The 22,802-nt window shown below is 47.0% G+C and overlaps 1 long non-coding RNA gene across 1 annotated transcript; it reads right to left on the bottom strand.

Annotated features, from left to right (window-relative positions):
• Nucleotides 1–18,323: 18,323 nt before the first annotated feature.
• LOC125758077 (uncharacterized) lies at nt 18,324–21,229 on the bottom strand. Its single transcript, XR_007415815.1, has 3 exons — nt 21,090–21,229; nt 20,122–20,244; nt 18,324–18,415 (listed from the first exon to the last, which is right to left on the bottom strand). It is a non-coding gene; the product is annotated as an uncharacterized LOC125758077 (long non-coding RNA).
• Nucleotides 21,230–22,802: the final 1,573 nt, after the last annotated feature.

The following is a 22,802-nucleotide window of genomic DNA, read 5'->3' as shown; positions in this document are numbered from 1 at the left end:
AGGCTATAGACGAGGTTGTTAGTGAATGACCTAAGGATGCGTCAGACGAAATCAAGCTACTGCTCGTGCAGCGCTGTACCCGTTTGGTATCGATATTACGACGGAATGCACTCCAGACGTCACTGTCACGTCACAAAAAGCAGAAGTGTGGCGCGGTCTACAAGCAGACGTAGCGTCTATGCTTTGCTCGCACATGCTTAGTCAGCTTCACGCAGTCTTGGTGTTTTCCTTAGTACAAAGGAGACATTGGCGGTGTCACGCGTTTGACGTCAGTGAGCGTACTATCCCTCTTTAGCTCACTCTACCACGTCACACCCCGAAGAGCCACTAGCCATGTATGCAGGCGCACGCTCTTGTATGGGGAGGAGAGGGGCAAGGGCGAGACACGCGGCACCTAGGAGCGCCGGATCAAGTGCAATGTACGCAAGCCCTGTCCAGCACGGGAATGGGCATGGCAATTCAGTCTGCTCTTTTGTGTCAATCTGCTGTCTTCTTATCCTTTAAGGTTACACCTAATATTTTATTTCCTTGCTCGCCGCGTTGTCCTCAAAGTTGAACCCTCTTTGCAAGCCTCCAGCTTTTGCTCCATAGGTAAGTACCGGTAAGATGAAGCTGTTATATGCCATCCTCTTGAGTGATAGCGGTAAACTACCATTTGAGAATTCGTGCCGATTATGCTCCATTCATTCTGATTATTTTAGTTACTTCAATCTCATGGTTCGGGTTGTGGTTGAAAGACGTTGGACAGATTATGTTAGAAAAAACTGGTCAATCTGTATACGAAGTACCTCTTGACGGAGAAGGTGCAAGAATCTGGAAATGTTTTGATTCGTTGCTAAAGTTCATCCTCAAGCCGTCTACTTTTCCTTGCGTAATGAAGCGATTTCTTCGCGACGCAATTTTGGCAAGGAGACAGCAGGTGTTCACTTTCGTTGTGACCTGTACGCCCGCCGCACCGCGGCGCCACCACCACTGTCTTACTCACGCCACTCGCGCCACCGCCGAGCCGGAGATTGTTCCCGCCGCCGCAGCAATATTATGCAGCGCGCTGCCGTTTGTTTTCTTTTAACATGAACGGGGATCTGAACATAAAAAATAAATCCCTTCACTGGGGAGGTGTTCGCGAGTGTCGATGTAATGGACTGTCCATTGAGCCACCACTGAATGTGGGAGCTCGGCGAGCAGCGCGCCTCTGTTTCCGGTTCTTTTTCTGCAATGTCATTTTGACGTAACGAAGGTTTCACAATTAACCCTCGACAGAAAGAGAGGGGCGGAACTGCTTCAACGCAACAACGCAGCCGCCAGAGATCCGCTTTTTGGGTACACTCGGAGGCCGTGCAGGAACTCTGATCGCGTTAGCCATCAAATTAGGCCTAAGGCCGCCGCCCGTCTAACGCACCTGCAAAGGTTGGTACACATTCCCTGCATCGTTCTCAAACATCTCGGACAGATTCATATGCTAGTTCAGACATGACAAGTTCCTGTTTCTGTATATTTCGTCCACTTTCTCCTTCACTGGAATGTGCTGGCGTCGGTGTGTCGACGTGGTCAATAGCGAGGTGACATTACGCTCACCGACGAAAGAGGCTGAAGCAGAGATCAAACGAGCCGGCCCACCTGCGTCGCTCGGAGCATGCGATAACATCACCCCCGCTCGGGAGGCCTGCCGTGAAAGAAAACACATAGGAAAAACCGCCCGTCTTGAACGAGCATGAAGCACGCGATGAAAGGAGGAGGGCAGCGTTTCGCTCGAGCAGTAACTTTGAACTTTGATTCTACGGGCGCGGTCCCGATCACTGGCGCGCGCGCGTTTCCGGCGCCATCGGGCGCTTTGTATACTCTTCGAAGTGCTGTGCAACGAGAAGAGACTGTGTGGAAGAGGATTCCCTCCCAGGAGCGGCCGTATCTCGTACACCAGCATTTTGTAGAGTTACGCAAGATCGGGTCCAAAAGAGTTGGCTGCCAGCCTCACTTCGTATAACATAATTTGTTGCAATCGCGTTCAGTGCTTCGCCCTTGCGGTGACACGGACCTTTTAAAATGAGTTACAGGCGCAACGCGGCTACTGGTGTGTGGCGCAGAACCTAACACATACAGAGCTACTATGCTTAAAAGAATGATGAGTCATGCACTGCTACGGTCATGAATGAGGAGCTCACACGTTTTACCCAATGTAAGATTTAGACGCTTGTCCTCGCCGTCTGTTATTTGCGTGACGTCTCCGATGACTGAATCAAGTTTGCCCAATAGTTTTACTACCTATCTAACTCTTTAGCCGGCCCAGTGCCAACTGGTTATGTGCACGACTACTGAAGAGAAGCTCGCGAGGTCAAACCCGGCCGTTGTGGCCGCATTTCCATCTAGTCGAAATTCTATAGAGGCCAGTGTGTCTAGTTTGCGTGTGCGTTAATGACCCATGTGGCCGTAATTTCAGCACCCTTCACTACGGGTCTCTTATTTGATGTAGTCGTTTTGAATCGTAAAACCATGACAACGAATATTATCTACCGCTTCCGCTGCTTTGTCCTGCAATGCCGCAACAATATTGCATTATACAGGCTCAAGTTGGATATTTTAATGCGAAGCATTTCTTAGCGAACCTCAGGTATTTACGGCATTATATCTATCTATCTATCTATCTATCGCTATCTATCTATTATCTATCTACTATCTATCTATCTATCTATCTATCTATCTATCTATTATCTATATCTATCTATCTATCCGCCTACGTCTGGGCGCTGTCCTGGTCGTCTACATAGGTTGTAATACCAACATTTGACAGCATAGCATGAGTGTATGACGAACACGATTCATGGTCATGACATGAATAACGCAAGATATCTGTCGCTTACGCCATGAAACCCTTTGTCTCAGTCACGTGTGGCTAATACCCGCATACCAGAGTTCATGTTAGGCGGGTGTGTGCCACAGGTGATACAGTCTCAATCAACGCAGTAACCGAGAACATACACATTGACAGGGAAGAAAAGTGATAATAACTGTAAATGTTAGGGTTCTACGTCCCAAACCCACGATACGATTATAAGAGACGCCGTAGTAAAGGGCTCCAGAAATTTTGACCATCTGGTATTCTTTAATTGCACTGGCATGGCACAGTACATGGGCCTCTAGCATTTCGCCTCCATCGAAATGCGACCGCCGCGGCCGGGATCGAACTCGCCACCTTTGGGTCAGCCGCCGAGCACCGCAACCACTACAGCACAGCGGCGGACGCAAGGGAAGTTAGGGAACTGAATACAGAGCACCCCTTGAAGACGGTGCGCTACCATCCATTCGTCCACGTGTGTCCGCAAAGTGGACCACGTGATTACGCAAAAATAGGGGTCAAGTCTTCCTACAATAAACTATGCCAAGGTGACCATGTCCCTCGTGATCACCGGGGACTTCAGCATTGATTTATCAAACCGAACAACGCTGGTTCCTAGACGGCATGAAGACGGCTTGGATGTGGACGAGGTTCACAAGACCTCGGTGCCACGTTCGGGACAGGAGGCATCATAGATCATTTATTTGCAAGAGCCAACCGCGGTTTCCACCAGCTCTACATACCTAGCATTTAACTACAGTTAGACCATTCGTATCCGCGATCCGCGATTCGTATCCGCGATGCCCGTACGCACAAGCGGCATATGTTGGAATGGAACTTCGGTATTTTAGACGGAATAAAGCCTATTCCGGAATGATGCCGTTGAAGTACGTTGAACTTTAAGGAAACGTCTGTAGGGAAACTTAGAGCACGAACGGATCAGTTAAAGAGTCCCGTCCAGTGCCTGGCTCCGGATCACGGTGATGACACCTTATTCAAGACTGCCAAAACCCTTCACATATGCGCACGGTTCGTGCAACGTGCGTGCGTTTTCCGCCAGAACGGATAAGTATAAGCATCCAACTCTAACGCAACTGTTACCCTGCAACTTGACTGTAAACGCACGCACTGCAAAAATCTGGCCCCTAAACACGGACAAAGCTGAAGGTATAGCGCTGCCGAGCACTTTTCCGCGTGCCTAATTAAACGATTTCTCTAAAAAGGAGCCTTCTACGAAGTGCTTCGTTAGCACAGCTAGCACAAAGCACTCCGTCACGTCGTTTGAATGAGAACACTGTTCCGTGACCAAAATACAACAATTTCCTTCAAAGAAGGTCTTCTTACGTACCTCCTACGTTAAGATACTAAAGAATGGTCTGCCCGTACTGTCCAATATAATACGGCACATTTGCCTTAATGCAAAATAATGGTTTTGTACCACAACTGCACCATAAAATCCCATAGAAGCTTTGCCACCTATGCAGGTGGCAGTCTCGGTATACGCTGGCAACAAGTGAGCGGAGGTCGACCAGTCCACTAGCCACATACGTCCACGTACACGTTCGGTATGGGTCTGTGGTTGTTTCAAGCAGATGCTTCATGACGCATGAACCATAATTCCAATAGTTTTCCTCCACCTTCGTTCCTGAGCCAGCATCGTCGCATTGTTAAGGTCGAAGCTATAACCTGTCGTCTAGCAGTATTCAACAAGCTGTCTTAAAATGCGCTCCATGGGTGGCTTTAGCAACATTCCCACTTTGTGTTCTTTGAACGTCTTTGGCATTTTCCTGCCCATTCGCCGATGTAAGTGGTGTCGTGAACCCCACAACGTACTCTGTAGAGTACCCTGCTCTAATCATCCGCAGTGTGCGGTCTTTGGGCTTTGTGAACACATGTCCTAAGGACAAGGTATACACAAACACCGCCGAAGATTAGAGCGGGATCATCTACGAAGTACAATGTGGGGATTGCGACACAACTTGCATAGGCGAAATGGGTTGAAGAAGGTATCGAAGGTTAAAGAACACAAAGAGGATGTTGCGAAAACCACCCATGCAACATGTTCTAAGACGGAGCTTGTTGAACGCTGCTGAATGACAAGGCATAACTTTGACCTAATCAATTCGACGATGCTACCTCGTGTACAAAGGTCGGAGGAAAAGAAAAATCTTGGAATCATGGTTCATTCATCACGGCGCATTGGCTTGCAACAACAACAGCGGCCCTCTACGAGATGTTTACAAGGAAATGTGCGACTAATGGACTAGTCAAACTCCGCTTATATTTGGCAGCGTATACTGAGAATGTCGCCTGCATAGGTGGCAAAACTTTCATGTCATTTTGTTAATTGTTGTGTTAAGTCAAAGTAAACATTTTACAATCAAGCTACACATCCCGAGCTGGTAGATGTGGGGGTAGCATGCCATGTGTAGATGCACTGTACTGTGTGAACTTGCTGATGACGGAAGCATACCTGCTGCTTCATGCCAAATAAACAGTGAAGTACACTACTACATGCTTCTTTAAATGCCACTTTGGCAGGTGTATTCAGGAACATATTTGTCAAAAGCGTTGCAAGCCTGCTTATGAAACTGTGTGCACGGCCCATGGACAGCTCCACTTCGCTCCTTTCTGTACGTCTGAAAAGGAAGTGAAAGAAAACACCTAGAGCAACAGCAATGTTCAGAATTTATACCATTTAAACATTGCCATGGTGCATGTGCACATGGCCTCCCTTAGCATCACTGTTTCAGAAATCAAAAAAGCAGAAACGGTATTTTGCAGATATTTCTGGACTCGTTCTGATCATATGAAGAAAGCAGCATGATTTCACGAAGACTTATTGCTATAGTACACAAGAATCAGGGTTAAACACACTACGTTCTAACTGCAAGAGTATTTATTTACGTGCATTACCAATTCTATTCAATTATTGTCATGATGTTGAAGCAAAAGTCTTAACAGTTACAATTTTTGTACTTAATGCTGCCGAGAAGGCCGAGAGTTATGTGGGTGAAGAAATGAAGAATTGCGCATGTATAAAATGGAATCGGCTCGCACAAGACGAGGCAAATTGTAGACCACTGCGAAGGGCTACTGCTGCAGTGCACATATAATAAGGCTGAAGATGACAAAGATTAAAGCGTAAACGTAAAGGATGAGAATTAAATTGAGAAGCAAGGCTTGCTGTCAATAGCTCTTGAATTCTATCAGAAACAACATGACAGTTGCATATCCTGTACATCTTAACGCGACAAAAGTTGAGCTGAAGATGGCGGCTTGAATGAATGTCAAACCATTGAACAAAGCGTGTTGTTGGAGCCAATGTTTCAACAAATTGATGTGTCTAAGTTGTTGCAGCAACCTTGATGCAATTCGTTGCCCCTCTAAAGAGTCCTCTTGTTGAATCACTAGCTCCAACAACATTCGTTGTTCAACAATTATTTCATGAGCTGTACATCTCGTTACATTCATTACAAACCTCTACTGTACCAAATGCTACTATGGCAATGATAGTGGGTGCAATACTTAAGCTGCAGTGTCATAAGCAGGTGACCGGCTATTCAACTCTTTAAATATACCAGATCCATAAAGACTGCAAACCATGAGGCAAGCACAACACAAAGAACAAGCGTAAGGAAATTGAAAGAGGTTAACTTTAATAAACGAGGTATGGAATTAGTCATCCCCATTTTAAGTATAAGGTGGTTTTTTAACGAACTCCTTTGCTGTTGAAAAAGATCATGCTGCTAAAAATCATACCTGTAGTCAAGTGATAATTTCCAGGACGAAATTTCGTGATGCTGAGAGCATGCATTAAACTTTATGCACGATAAGCGTTAGGTGCAATGTCAGAGAGGTGGAGATGATTTAATGGATAGCAAATACTAAAAATGAAAAGCTCTGAGTAACTATCGCAAGAATAAGGACGAAGTAAGGAGGGAAGCATATGATAAGCTAGTGCAATGTCTGAAGCGAGTAATCTTGCTTAGAATATGCAGTCATAAAGTGAGATCCAGTAAGTAGGCGTCACATGCACTGGTTGTGAGAGAGATATGGAAATGACGGACCACCTTTTAAATAAATGTAAAAATGTCCACCCATGTGCGTGTTGGGAACTAGCTCTCATGAAGCCCTAGGCTTAGAGAAAGCTTGATAAAGATGAACACATCCACAAGAGAAATCAGTAAAAGACAGATGGAGGATTGGTAGTGGAAAAGCAGCGAGAACAGCCAAAAACAAACTTGCAGGGTCTTTATGTACAATGCCGAAAAATAAGCTACCTATTATAAGTTTTTTTAAGGAAAGAAATTTAATTCAGGTAGGAAAGGCATTAAGCCAATTCAAAAATTGAGCTTGGCCACTTGCATGTCAATGCTTCGCTTTAAAGGGAACACACATAGCATCCATCCATCTACAGATGTGAAACTGCGTCATGCAAGATAACTTATTGCTTTGAGCAATTAGAGCAAAATATTTCAGGAGCACCTAACTGGCTGGTTAGTACATGATTACAACGGGAACAAACAGCGCTGGGCACGGGACGGAAAAAAAAGGTAGACGAGGCGACAGCACCCTCGTCTATTGTTCTTTCTTCGTCCCTGTCCAGCGCTGTTTGTTCCCGTTTTAATGCAGAATATTCTTTCTTTAATCTGAAGGTGGCAGTGTTTCATGGCTAAAATAGTTTACTAATTTGCATTTCAAGTTACATTTTTTCAGCCATAAGGAAACACTGCAAAATGCTGAAGTTCTAATGTTAACATTTATCAGAGAAAGACTAATTCTTTCGTATGGAATACCGAAGGTTGATTTCTAAAGTTCATTGCCTTTGTATTTTGTGCTGTTCCCTTATCATTTTCCTTAAGACGGTTGTATAGATGTTCTTGGTTTATCTTGTGTTTTGTATATGTTATGCTCCTGTTTTTGCTTAGCAAGATCATTTTATGTGTAACTTATCACTGTAGCCCACTTTGCAATACTGCTTACTGGTGTCAGCAGTATTGTCAAGTAATAAATAAATAAGTAAATAGATATCCACTTTGTCATAAAACTACTATGAAAACAAAATAATCGGAAAAAATAGCTTTTGACCCATATTGCAGCTTAGCTTTTGCTATGTAGCATTCCAAACAGAAATGTCGCCAAGACATTATTGTGTGGTATACTTTGCTGGCAATTTTATTCCATTTAAAAAAAATATACTGCTTGGTAAGCATTTACTGAAGTGAATAATCCCTAGCCTGCACAGAGTCTCGTTCCTTGACCTTCGCTGCACAGCACATTGGCACAGGATTCACGCGGGTGCCCCTGTGCTCATATAGTGCAAGTCTAAATGTTGCAGATTTAAGCAATACTTCTGTCTGAAATACCATGCAAGAACAATGATGTGCTGTGCAGTGAAGGCAAAGCTCCAAGAAACTTCCCACAGCCTTGTTATTTTTCATTTGAAAAAATTATTTTTCGCTTGAAGATAATATTACACCTTAAAAACTTTGTCTAAATTATCGCACGAGGAAAGCACACTATGATGTGTAGGCAACATTTTGCTGGGATTGCTACACAGTGAAAGAGAGCCCGCAATATGGGTTCAAACACTACTTCTTCCAAGTGCCAATTTGAAGACATTTTTGCTTCTTTTTGCCAGCAGCATTTTCAACCCTTGGTATATGCACTGAACATACTGTGAATATATTTCACATGAAACATTCAGTCTTTTTTACAATATACTTAAAAATGGTGCATTTTGCAATGTTTCCTCACGACTGCAAATAGCATAAATTGAAATCAAAATAAATTCGACTATCATAGTCATGAAAGATTGGTGACTATGTTAAAGAAACAAATGCTTTGTAGTAATAGCTCGACGCAATAACCATGTGTCAATTAATTTGCCTGACACAGCTTCATTTCTGCATGCGAAGTTTGAAAGGTCTTTGCTGCATCATGCAATTCTTTCCCCGAAAATAACGCTTGAATGACTACTTCCCACACTGAAACATAACAGCACCAGTTTTACAAAATATTGGAAATGGTCAAAAAACGACCTGGCACACTGGCGTGAAATGACCCAAATAGGTACTAAAATAAAACAGTGTGCACTGTCAGACACTAAAATGAAGCACTAATCTGCTTGTATTGCTAAATTACTTCAAAACCCTGCTCTGAATAACTGCCCACAAGAAGTTGATTGCGAAAAATTTACTTTAACCTCTGACCTATTTTTATCTATCTCTAGTATAATGACTCCTAACCTTCGGCACACACACAAAGGCACAAAGCATTTCATATGGTTCAATGCCTTCGAACAGTACGGAAGGTCATATGTTAAGAAATAGCGTAAAATCTGGACTAATTTTAACCAGCTATGTTTTTATAACATGCAAACATCGAGAAATACACAATAATTTAGTAACTCGCCCCCTCTAAAAGTGTTGCTGTCACAGCTCCAAATTCCATTCACGAGCTATACTGGCTAAAATATTAAAACACAGCTGAATTTCCATCTCAATGGTGGATGCACACAAGTCTACAATAATTTAGTAACTCGCCCCCTATAAAAGTGTTGCTGTCACAGCTCCAAATTCCATTCACGAGCTATACTGGCTAAAATATTAAAACACAGCTGCATTTCCATCTCAATGGTGGATGCACACAAGTCTACACGAACAGGCATGCACTTTAGATTGACTTCACAAGCCAGATATCCGGTAATCCTGCCGTTGGAGAACGTTACCAAGTGTATGAGCTGGACTACTACATAAGCTAAAATGGATGCTTGTGTGTTGGTATGACAGAGCGTAAACAAAGCAGTGCAGAAGACTGAGCACACGAGCACAGCACTGTTTGTGTCTTCCTTTTTCTTGTGCTCCGTCTATTGCGTTTTTTACACTAATGCATTAATTGTGGAAACAACTGGCTGCCGCAATTTGGTCATCTAGGTCGAACTTTTTGGGCCTTGTACCAGACTAAAGAGCTCTGTTGTGAAAGCAACAGGGTGTAACAATATTGCACTACAAATCAGGGAATACAAAGCATCGATAAGAATGTTCAGCCAAAATAAAAGGCTTCAGCAAATGTTTAAGACACATACTCACAGGTTAATGCTCATTCACAGCTTCTACGGCAGCCCCATGATTTCTGTGCGTCCATCTGTGCGTGCCTTCCTTCCGCCTTTGGGCAAGTTCGTGTAGAATGTCTGCCAGGAAAACAAAAACATCAGAAACAAGTCGACTTTTTTTAGCATGCCTCACATAACCCAAATTAACTTTTCTCTCCCCATGAGGTAGCTGTTTAGAAAGCATCCAAACAGCCGCTGCTTTGTCTATGTATAGCTCATAACCAATTAGTAGCATCCAACACGACACCTGGTCATTGTCAAAGCATACGAGACAAGAAACTGAGACAAGTATAAGCAAAGAGCAAGCGGCTATATTTCGCCATTATATCGTTTCCTAATCCAGCCCGATGCATTCATCGCTTAAATTTAATTTACACTGCTATTTGGTGTTCGCCCTAAACTTACTTTCCAAATAACTCACTAGATAACCTATTTCTCTTACGCACTATATGAATACATGTTAAAAAGATGGGGCATGCAAACATGGACACAAGAGAGTCAAGACACCTAAAACGCTGAGATCACTAACTGGAGGCTCATCACCTAATCTACCTTTACATTGTCGAGAGCGTAAATGCACGCCAAAATTCGATGAATGCAGTTTTGTACAAGCACATGAATGAAGAAATGCGTCCAATTGTCGAGGCCTGGCATATCGATAATGGCAGTGCACAAGAGAGCCAACCGTCGATTAACTAGCATAAAGAAGAAATCAAATGCTTGAGCAGTTATCTCTCACGTAGACTATCGCGCGTGCCAGATTGATAGGTATCGCCTCTTGCCTGGGCATGCACAGATAAGTTTCTGTGTCTACTTTATTTTGTGCCACTGTCCACCTTTCCAGTTGGCGTTAGTGGTGTCTTGGTTTCTCTCTTGTGTCCATGTTTGCATGCCCTGCCTTTTTAACATGAATACCTACCAACCAGCTCAGCTGTCTGTTATACTAAATATTGTCACGTGGTCGTGACGTCGACGAAGACAGCAGTCGGCGTTTGCAGGATGAACTGTTTATTTGGCCGAACTTGTGGCCGGAAAATGAGAATTAGAACTACAGCAATACACGCTGTACAATGATAGCGGCGAACAGGGCGTCGTCCGTCGATCAACTGACAAGCGGTCAAGCGCGTCGGCTTTTATACAGGCGCTATAGAACTTTCCAATATCGCTGGTGGCGGCGTTATCTCTCGACAAAGCTGGAACATTCGCGTGCGGCGCGCAATCTTAACAAAACGATCTACTAAAATCGTGAAGCTTCTCGAACACTGCTTCGCGGCCAGCGTCGAGCTTTGATAACCGTCCTTGCTTGGTCAAACTGGACACATCAAAATAAAAGAAGTAGCGGGCGTGGCATTGCCCCCCTCTGAAAAAGAATCGTCCCGATGCTTGCAACAGAACATGGAAAGGAAAAAACAAGTGCATACACAAATAAATTACAATAAGAAAGGAAAAAGTAGAGTCCCCAGGTTCGCTAACGCTCAAAAAACGGCTTAAGATGCACGACATGGACGACTTCAGGTCGTGCGCGGCGTCGCTGGGAATTCGTAATGCCGTCCGGGACGACCTCGTAGTCAAGAGCGCCGTGACGTCGAAGCACCTTGTATGGCCCGAAGTATCGCCGAAGAAGTTTTTCACTGAGCCCACGTCGGCGTATCGGCGTCCAGACCCACACACGGTCACCGGGTTGGTACTCCATGTGGCGTCGTCGAAGATTATAGTGACGGCTGTCGACCCTCTGCTGGTTCTTGATGCGCAGGCGGGCGAGCTGTCGAGCGTCTTCGGCGCGTTGCAAATAGGCGGCAACGTCGAGATCGTCTTCGTCGGTGGCGGTTGGTAGCATTGCGTCGAGCGTCGTTGCCGGGCTCCTTCCGTAGACCAGCTTGTACGGCGTCATTTGCGTCGTTTCTTGCAAGGCCGTGTTGTAGGCGAAGGTCACATACGGAAGGATGGCAACCCACGTCTTGTGTTCGACGTCGACATACATGGCCAGCATGTCGGCGATGGTCTTGTTTAGCCGCTCGGTGAGGCCATTGGTCTGTGGGGTAAGCTGTGGTCCGGCGGTGGCTTGTTTGGCTGTATCTCAGTATTGCCTGAGTTAGGTCAGCAGTAAACGCAGTACCTCTGTCGGTGATGAGGACCTCTGGGGCGCCAAGACGCAGGAGTGTTCTCAACGAAGAACTTCGCTACCTCGGCGGCACTGCCTCTGGGTAGGGCCCTTGTCTCGGCGTAGCGGGTGAGGTAGTCGGTAGCTACGACGATCCATTTGTTTCCGGTATTCGACGTCGGGAACGGCCCCAGTAAGTCCATCCCAATTTGCTGGAACGGCCGTCGAGGTGGCTAGATAGGCTGCAGAAGTCCGGCTGGCCTAGTCGGCGGTGTCTTGCGTCGCTGACAGTCCCGGCAGGTCTTGACGTAGCGAGTTACGTCGGCGACAAGGCGCGGCCAGTAGTACTTTTCCTGTATTCTTGCGAGCGTGCGGGAAACACCCAGGTGTCCAGACGTCGGGTCGTCATGCAGAGCCTGGAGGACCTCTGGTCGCAATGTCGAGGGCACTACGAGAAGGGAATCGGCTCGAAGCGGCGAGAAGTTCTTCTTAAGGAGAACACCGTTGCGCAAGAAAAGCGACGTCTGTCCTCGCGTGAATACCTTGGAAACAGCGGTGGTCCTGCCCTCGAGGTATTCCACAAGGCCCCTGAGTTCTGGGTCCGCTCGCTGTCGTTCGGCGAAGTCTTCGGCACTTATGGTTCCCAAGAAGTAGTCATCCTCCATGTCGTCCTGCGGCGGTGGGTCGACGGGGGCGCGGGACAGGCAGTCAGCGTCGGAGTGTTTCCTTCCGGACTTGTAAACGACGGTTATGTCAAATTCTTGAAGTCGTAGGCTCCACCGTGCGAGGCGACCTGAAGGGTCCTTCAAGTTCGCTAGCCACACAAGGCGTGGTGGTCGCTCACAACTTTGAAGGGCCGGCCGTAGAGGTAGGGGCGAAACTTCGATGTCGCCCAGATGATGGCCAGGCACTCCTTTTCTGTTGTGGAGTAGTTGATTTCTGCCTTTGATAGCGACCGGCTAGCATAACTGATGACCCTTTCGAATCCGTCGGTCTTTTGCACAAGGACGGGCCGAGTCCTACGCTGCTTGCGTCGGTGTGGATTTCCGTATCGGCGTATTCGTCGAAATGCGCAAGTATCGGAGGCGTCTGCAGGCGTCGTTTCAATTCTTCAAATGCTTGAACTTGCAACGTTTCCCACCTGAATTCGACGTCGGCCTTCGTGAGTTGCGTCAGTGGCTCGGCGATCCGTGAAAATTACTTGACGAAACGTCTGTAATAGGCGCACAAGCCGAGAAAACGGCGTACGGCCTTCTTGTCGGTGGGCGTCGGGAAGTCAGCGATGGCAGCTGTTTTCCGCGGGTCCGGCGAACACCATCCTTGCTGATCACGTGACCCAAGAACAAGAGCTCCTCGTACGCGAAGCGGCACTTTTCAGGCTTCAAGGTGAGTCCGGAGGTCTTGATTGCTTGAAGTACAACTTCAAGGCGCCGAAGGTGTTCGTCGAAGTTTGAGGAAAACACAAAGACGTCGTCCAAGTACACGAGGCATGTCTGCCACTGAAAAGTCGCAGGTGTTGAAAAGTCGCAGGTGCCGAGCATAGACCAAAGGGCATGACCTTGAACTCGAACAGGCCGTCTGGTGTTATAAAAGCAGTCTTTTCTCGGTCTCTCTCGTCGACTTCTATTTGCCAGTAACCGGTCTTGAGGTCCATCGACGAAAAGTACTTTGCGTTGTGTAATCGATCCAGGGTGTCGTCTATCCGGGGAAGGGGATACACGTCCTTCTTCGTGACTTTGTTCAGGCGACGATAATCGACACAAAAACGTAGAGTCACATCTCTTCTTCACTAGCACCAACGGGGATGCCCACGGACTCTTCGACGGCTGGATGATGTCGTCGCGTAGCATTTCGTCGACCTGTTTCTTCACGGCCTCGCGTTCTCGCGTCGAAACTCTGTACGGGTCTGACGGAGTGGTCTGGCGCTTTCCTCTGTTATGATGCGATGTTTTGCCACGGGAGTCTGCCGAATTCTTGACGACGACGAAAAGCAGTCCTTGTAATGCAAGAGCAGGGTTTCGAGCTCTTCTTGTTTGTGCTTCTAAAGGATGGGATTGATGTCGAAATCTGGTTGCGGCGCTTTATTCGTCGGAATAGGATCGGGAGAATCGGTGAGGCCGAAAGCATTGCTGCCTTCTACGATTTATTCGATGTAGGCGACTGTCGTGCCTTTGCTCACGTGCTTGTACTCGTTGCTGAAATTCGTGAGTATAACTGTTGCTTTCCCTGCCCGCAGCTCTGCTACTCCTCTTGCGACGCAAATCTTGCAGTTAATCAAGTGGTGCTGGTCGCCTTCAACAACGCCTTCCAGTCTGCTGATTTCTGAGTGCCGACGGAAATGATGACGCTGGAGCGAGGGGTAATGCTGACCTGGTCTTCCAGCACATTCAAGGCGTGCTTTCTTGGCGGAGTGTGCGGCGGTAGTGCCTTTTCCGTGGACAGTGTTATTGACTTAGACCTCAGGTCGATGATTGCACCATGAAGGCCTAGGAAGTTCATACCAAGGATGACATCTCTCGAGCAACGCGGCAGGATTACGAAGTTCGCGGGATAAATCTGGTTGTTAATGGTGAGTCTCGCTGTGCAGATTCCCTCCGGCGTTACGAGGTGACCTCCAGCTGTCCGGATTTCGGGGCCTTCCCAGGCTGTCCTGACTTTCTTCAGCTTCGTGGCGAACGGTCCACTGATGACAGAATAGTCGGCTCCGGTGTCGACGAGGGCTGTGACGCTGTGGCCGTCGATAAGAACGTCGAGGTCGCTAGTTCGTCGTCTTGCGTTGCAGTTAGGTCGTGGCGTCGGGTCACGGCTACGTCGGTTTGTTCCGCTGCTTCCACGTTGCGTCGTAAGGTCTGCTTCGGTCCGCGATGTTTCGTCGTCAGGGCTCTGTCTGGTTCGCGTCGTGTCCTGAAGGTTTCGTCGTGGCGTCGTCGTCGGCGGCGGAGGATCTTCGAAGTTTCGTCGTACAGCAACCGCACCTCCATCGGTTGCTGCCCTTAGTTTTCCGGATACGGGCTAGGAGACCGGCCCAGAATGGGCCAGTGTACTGGCGGCGTTGGGGACAGGCGTAGCGGCCTGGCGACGGCGATCGGGAAGGTCCTCGGAGGGTCCACTGCGCTCCTGCCAGATAGTCGGCGATGTCACGTGGTCGTTCATCCTGTTGTGGACGCGGCGCGTCGATGGCGAACCCGCACAGTCCCATCTGTCGATACTGGCAGCGGCGGTAGGTGTGGCCGGCTTCTCCGCAGTGGTAGCAGAGTGGACGATGGTCGGGGGCGCGCCAAACGTCGGTCTTCCGCGGCGTGTATCGCTGGCCGGTTGGCGGGCGGTATGGCGTCGGTGGTGGCAGCGGTGGTGCCGGCGGCGGAACTGCTGGGGCATCGCGGCGTCTTGACGCGGGCGAGGAGGGGTGGCGTTGCGTCGGGCTGCAGCAGCATAACTCATTGCTTGAAGCTGCGGCGGTGCCGGCTGAGGAACACCCAGTGACTCTTTCCTCGCGGACAATGTCTGCGATCGAATCCACTTGAGGCTGCGGCGAGGGTAACAGCTTGCGCAACTCCTCCGCACGATCGCTCGGATGGTTTCGCGCAAGTCGTCGGTGGCTAGTGAGTGCACTTCGGAATTGGTTGCAGACAGCGGCGAGCGGTTGTAATGTTTCGTCCGCATGTCCAGTGTCTTCTCAATAGTCGTAGCCTCGGTGAGGAATTCGGCGACCGTTGTGGGCGGGTTGCGGACAAGTCCCGCGAAAAGTTCTTGTTTGACACCCCGCTTGAGCAGGCGAACTTTTTTGTCTTCCGCCATCCCAGCGTCGGCCTGGCGGAAAAGTCGAGTCATCTCTTCCGTGAAGATGGTGACGTTTTCGTTTGACAGCTGCACCCGGGTCTCCAGCAAAGAAGCGGCTCTTTCCCTGCGGACGACGCTTGTGAACGTGTGCAGGAATGCGTTGCGGAAAAGATCCCAGGTCTGCATTGAGGACTCCCGATTCTCAACCAGGTTCTGGCCGCGTCTTCGAGGTAAAAGTACACGTGACGCAGCTTGTCTTCATTGGTCCAGTTGTTAAAGGCGGCGACACGGTCGTATGTTTCAAGCCAGGTCTCCGGGTCTTCAAACGACGACCCGCGGAAGGTTGGCGGCTCCTTGGGATGCCGAAGAAGGATCGGCGCAGGCTGCACGGGGTCGGTCATCGTCGCTGCGGTCGATCTTGGGATCTGCGACTGCCTGTCTTTTTCGGGAAGGAGCCCGTGCTCTGGCGGCAGTCCCTTCTGCCTGCGGCTTGTTCGACGATCCGGGTTCTCCTTGCCGTCGTCCTCGTCGTGGCTTGGGCTTGGGTCAGCGCTTCGCGGGGGCGTCCGGATCATGGAAGAAGCAGCACCTCCACCAGATGTCACGTGGTCGTGACGTCGACGAAGACAGCAGTCGGCGTTTGCAGGATGAAACTGTTTATTTGGCCGAACTTGTGGCCGGAAAATGAGGATTAGAACTACAGCAATACACGCTGTACAATGATAGCGGCGAACAGGGCGTCGTCCGTCGATCAACTGACAAGCGGTCAAGCGCGTCGGCTTTTATGCAGGCGCTATAGAACTTTCCAGCAATATCGCTGGTGGCGGCGTTATCTCTCGACAAAGCTGGAACATTGGCGTGCGGCGCGCAATCTTAACAAAACGATCTACTAAAATCGTGAAGCTTCTCGAACACTGCTTCGCGGCCAGCGTCGAGCTTTGATAACCGTCCTTGCTTGGTCAAACTCGACACATCAAAATAAAAGAAGTAGCGGCGTGGCAATATGTATACAATCTAGAATTACCACTCTGTCCACTTGCTGATGTAATATAACAATGGGGTTCTGTAATGTAAACGTCAAATTAAAAGCACAGGAACCTCTAGGATTTGCACCTCCACCGAAAGTGCAACCACTCCATCAAGGATCGAACCCGCACAGTTCAGATCAGCAGCTGACCATTATAACCACTGTATTGCAGCGGGGGATGTTCACTTGGTAATGTAGGTTAATGCTAAGGATTATGGAAAGAGCTGTAGGTTGAAGAAAGACATGCAATTAAGCAAGGAGCTGCAGACATTATGCAGTTTAGATATTTCTGTAATCCAAAGGGCTGGTGCTCACGGCATGCCTAAGGAACTCCTGTTCAGCGTCTCTTTTCGAACCAAAGCTTAGCAGAATTGATGTTCCTGTCTAGATATGCCCCTGAAAACCACAGTTAATAGCTGCAAAGTAAACACTAGAAGACAGAAAAAAATCCATCACTTGTATGATATTAAACACATCAAGATGCAAATACACCAAACACCCTGGACTGTGAAACGCATTGATTGAAAAGATATCAGTTAAACAAAGCAGCATAGCAATGAACTTCCATGTAGCTGCCACAGGGCAAAAAGCAGGTGGCTCTGGTGCCATGAAAAATCTATAATAACCCTTGTTGAATATAGCAGGATGTTTTGTATGATAAATGTATAAATTACCACTCACAGAATCTGACATGTTATTTTAAAAATGAGCATTGCAAAAAATAAAGCAAGAAAACCACGTGACGTGTGAATTTACCATTCATAATTTAAGGCTAAAGGGCCCCTAAACAACCCCGGAGTCTAAAATTTGTGACAACTGCACGCTTGTACCACATGAACATGTTGTCACATGATTTTTTTGATTAAGTGGTGTAATAATGAAGCCACAGGGGATAGAACAAACATTCCAGCTGGTTTCAGTTTCTCGCTCAGCCTGACCATCCTGAAGAGGGGCTTCCTTGGTGTGCCACTGTGCCAGAGCGGTGCGGTGAGGAAGCACAGGCAAAGCACTGGCGAGATAAACCAATTCGCAACACTTGTGACAACCACAGATACTGCATCATCACAAAGCCAAAATGCCGTTTCGTATTGCAGAGGACTATTCAACAGTCAGCGTTACTTAATGTTGCTCATAGGCAACATTACACCACTTCGCTAGCAAAGAGGACTGGTCAAGCGCTGAAGAGGCGCGGTTATTGTTTTTAGTGTCTGACATTCGCACTATGTGATTCCTGTGGCCCTCTGTACGAATTAGCGAGCTTGTTTGGGAGGTGTAAAAAAAGAAGTAGGAGCCTGCTGACTGGCCCTTTAAGAGAATGTAAACATACACTGGAAGGAAGTACACTTGTAGACATATTACTAGAAGCTATAAAAAACAGGCAATTAACATGCTCAATCCATGCAGCATAGGGATGTTCACACCTTTGCAAGAACTTTACTATGGTGGCTGGATATTTGTGTAGGCCAGAGCAGCAGGCACGTGGCTTCCATGAATTTGACCCGTTCGTTGAAGGGAAACTGCTGCTCACATCCTTGTAGCACTGCTTTTTGAAGATGCTTCCTGCGATAACAAAATGACCACAACACAATTATGGTCTGCAAATATCCACAGGTGACCTACATTGCTGCCCTTTCTCATTAAATTCAGCTCTAGACTAAACACTGCAATAGCAACATCCTCCTACATTACAGGGCATCATACTGCTTTCCTTGGCCTGGTTTTTAGTTCAATAATTGTTTTCACCCATAACAGAATGTAGCACTAGTAAAGATTCGGTTGGGGAGGGTGCAGTCATAAAGTGTGTATACAAAGTAAGAATATGAAAAAAAACAATGGCATAATTTCACATGAGATATAACAATTATCATAATTCCTGTAATGTCAGACACCAAGAAGTGTTTAATTGAGCAAGTTTTGACTTTAAGCTATCACAAAGCAATGCCCTTTATGGAAAGTAGGATTTGCAGAGTGAACTTTGATGATGAAATTGGCTGTCTTTACTGGCTCTGTAGCTGCAAGTGCATTGCTAAAGCCGCTTGAATGCACTTAACAAGCCTGCGTAATGGTATTGACAAATGGACAGAGAAGACAAACTCATTCGTTCTCACTTAGCTGCCATCACAGCAATATGTTGCTTCGTGTCAGGTTTCCTGGTATGCAGAATGCACGAACTTGGTGGCCGTGCCATACCACAGTAAATATGATCGACATCTGCTCCAACTGCGTAAGTAGCTGGAAAGTGCTAAATTACACAATCAGCTGTACCATGCACACATAATGTAAATTCTAGCAGTGGCAACATTTCGCACCTCATACTAGCCTATGGTCATTGTACTCGTTGATGCTGCCAGCTGCATTCACTGTTTTCATTCCTAGCATGCATAGCACATGCACACAAAGCACCCAATAACTGTGGGAAGCAGAATAGATTGTCCGAGGTAATCAATAAAATTGATTGACAAGAATTCCACACATCACTCAAGCCTGTTGTTTAGCATAAGTGATGAGAATGTGCAGCCAAATGTACACAGCAAATTCAGTATTGGCTTTGAAGAATTGCAAGATAGGTTGAAGCTTTCCAGAAACAAACCGTATACAGTAAAGTCTGTCCCAGACACTGAAATCATGAAGTTACAAATTTTAAAGTGGGCCGCTATATTCTTCAGGCACCATGCATTGCATTTATGAAAACGCTAACATCCCTGTACAACAATGCGTGCTGCAAGAAGTCATAAACCTTAATATTTTTGGCACAATGCCATTTCCCAGTACACGTTTTACAGAAAGGCAACATTTTCCTTTGCAAAACTGAGCCATGTTCCCAGGCAAAATGCACTGTCCATGGTTACAAACACATGGAGTACGCTCTTCTATACAGCTTAGCTGGTTTACTGGAACTAAAAGCTACGGTAACGCTGTCTTAATTGAACTGGCTAGCAAGAGCCTTCTCGCTGCTGTTTATGTGAAGTAATTTCACCTTGGTGGAACGTCACAAGAGTAAGTAGCACATAATAATGAGTGCGAGAACACAGTAACAGGTTGTGCAACGGCTACCAGGTATGCCCATTCGTGGAAACTGTGGGCTCTTCCCCCAAATGAACCAGTTGGAAATAACCCTTTTGCATGAATAAACTTAAGTTGGTTGCTTGCATACATAACATTGTTACTCTGCATTTCCATCTCATTTATCTAGCGCTCATTGTTTCCCTTCGACATGACTAGCTCAAAACAAGATTCTCTTCGTTATATGGAACTTTGTACATTACCTTTACGTTGGCTATAGATGCTTATTTCTTCTGCCTGAACAAGCACCTCCTATAGCATACTTGCCTCAGCCACCTTCTGGACTTCAGCACTCCACTGTTTGTCGTGGCACTGCTGTTTGCTGCCTGCAGTACGTTGCAAAAAACTTCAGCATTCAAAAAAAACGGTTAAGAAAAGCCGAAGCAGGTGTGCCAGCAGCACCTTGCCCTTTGAGGAGGGAGGAAGAGCTCTGATAAATGGCTAATTCAAGACAAGCGTTGTTCTTCACAAGCTATTATTATGCGATGAGAGGTGGGACTTCAATACACGGACGCACATATAGTGCGAAAAGCAATTGAAAATTCAGCTGAAAGTACGGCTTGTCAAATTAGGTCAACGTGCATAAAGGATAAAAATGGGGCAAACCAACTGAACAAAATACAGTGTCATGCTGCAGAAATTGCATTTTTAGCAAATTTATGTTATGTATTGCTTGAAATGATAAGCAATGTCCATAAATGCTAACCTAAGCGCTTTGAGGGTCATGTTACCTAATGACAAATACAATGCGCGCCTAAAGAAACATCCCTAAATGCACTTTATTTCTCCCACTCTACCGATTCACGATTCACGCGGTGGCTGATGATTATTCCTTCAGAGCTCGTGCGAACGAAATGAATGTTGAAGCTTCGGTTTCGTGGCGTTACTCCAAATAATTTGTCAAGAGACATGCATAAAACGCATGACAATGGTGAGCCTGACAAAAATGGTGTCTCCTTCAGCAAATATTAGCGTACAGCAGGGCGTGCAGCGAGCTAATTACCAAAACTTTATAACACTACCGACTACGGTCTTGACAAATGTAATGCGCGAGCACAATCCGCACAACTACAACCGCATACACTACCAACACGTTATGCGACTTTCTTCGGCGACAACGCGTACTATAATAAGAACAACTCACAATGTACGAAGCGTAACGTTCACTTACCTCTGGCAATAAAAATACGCTGGCAGCGTACACTGCTGGATGACCGCCGGTTTTCAATGGTGCGCCAAGCGAGGAATCGCCGAGCTACCGGCCGTCCCCGAGCGTCAAGGCATTTTCCAGGGCCACAGAACGCGTCGTCGAGAAAGATTGCGGCGCTGCTACTCACTGACGTGCGGTAACATTTGAAGAAGGTGTTCTTCAAAACTATGAATCACGTCCATCGGTCACACCGAACAAAGCAGTCGCAGAGATTGAAGTCGCACGGTCGGCATCTGGTGACTATTTGCCTGCTACCGCGTATACTTGCGCTTACGTCAGTAACCACAACATACAATGCGAGGCAGCGCGTTAAAAGTCGACCGCACAAACAACTCGGCACGACGATCACACGAACGCAGAACTATACGGGCTAGGAGGTCTCCTTAGTGGTCGTGAGCGAGCCTGCCAGGTGAAGATTGCGCGATCCAGCCTGCGGATGGTGCGCTACCGCTCGCTAGCGTGCGTTCGCGCGTGTGAACCTGCGCTCTGTGGAGTTTCCTCGTTGAAACCAGCATTGTAGTTGCGGTTTAAAATCGGTCGTTGTGTAGGCCACATGGCTGATAAACTGTAAAACGAAGAAAAGAAAACTCTGGAGACTATGCGGGCAGTTAGCTTCTTCTGAACGGACATTCTGGTGTAGAGAACAAACATTAGGAGATTCGGGGTGTCCGTTCTAGTTTATTACATTCTTTTCACGCAGTTATGTTTTGAGTACGACTGCATATTCATTGACAATTAGCGATTACATCAAGAACAAAAATACAATGAACAGTGAATGAGACGCAAAGACAGATATTTTCGCGCAGAATGTGAGTAAACAGTGAAAGGAAAAGATAGGTGCATATAAAAAATAATTAAAAGTAAGAATCAGCGAACAGTCAAATGAAATTTATGTACACATGAGGGACCCTTGATGTTTCACGCCCTCTTGCAGGCATACTGGATCCGTAGAAGCTCTGAATGAGAATCGATGCCTAGGTTGTCTTTTTCTTTTTAGGCATGGTGCGTTGGAGAGGCTAGAAAGATTCGCAGTCGCACGCGAGCATGCACGAACCTCTCAAGACACAGCTCGGAATGAAATTGCAACAACCACGAAAATTCCAGTGTCGGATCTAAGAGGAACAGGGTACAGGCGCCCTTACCCCCTGCCCCTTTAATTTTCGACGACCGTAGCAGCGGGCGCTACGGGTCGCTGCGAGCGCCTGCACCCTAAAGCTTACTGCACCCTAGAGATACTGTAAATGTTACTTTTATGTGGCGGAGTTGCGCACCTGTTTCGAAACGCCGCTAGCAATCGTGCACTGCAGAGAAGCTGATGCGCAGGCCGCCGCCGCTGCAGCGAACCGGTTTGTACTCCCGTGCCACAGTCCCGAAAGGATGCTTTCATAAAGGGACGCTTTTCACCAATACGAAGCAACGCCGCATGTTCCTTGTGTCCTTGTCTATTAGGCACCGTGGAACGCCGCACAGAAGCCTTCGCGGTAGGGATGTCCGAAAAGCAAATTTTAGGTTCGAAGCGAACAGTGATACGTCGAATAGTTTTGACTCGAATAGTTCGAATAGTATGTATCACACATTATATAAAAAAAATTAGCATAAATATTGTCGAGGCCCAACTAACCTGCACAGCGTTTCTTTTTTAATTGGAACAAGGCATGTGCGACTGTCATTCTT

This window comes from Rhipicephalus sanguineus, chromosome 4 (genome assembly GCF_013339695.2).
Source record: "Rhipicephalus sanguineus isolate Rsan-2018 chromosome 4, BIME_Rsan_1.4, whole genome shotgun sequence".
NCBI classification, from domain to species: Eukaryota; Metazoa; Arthropoda; class Arachnida; order Ixodida; family Ixodidae; genus Rhipicephalus; species Rhipicephalus sanguineus.
The sequence above is the reverse complement of the archived record's forward strand: the minus strand, read 5'-3'. Positions and strand labels throughout refer to the sequence as shown.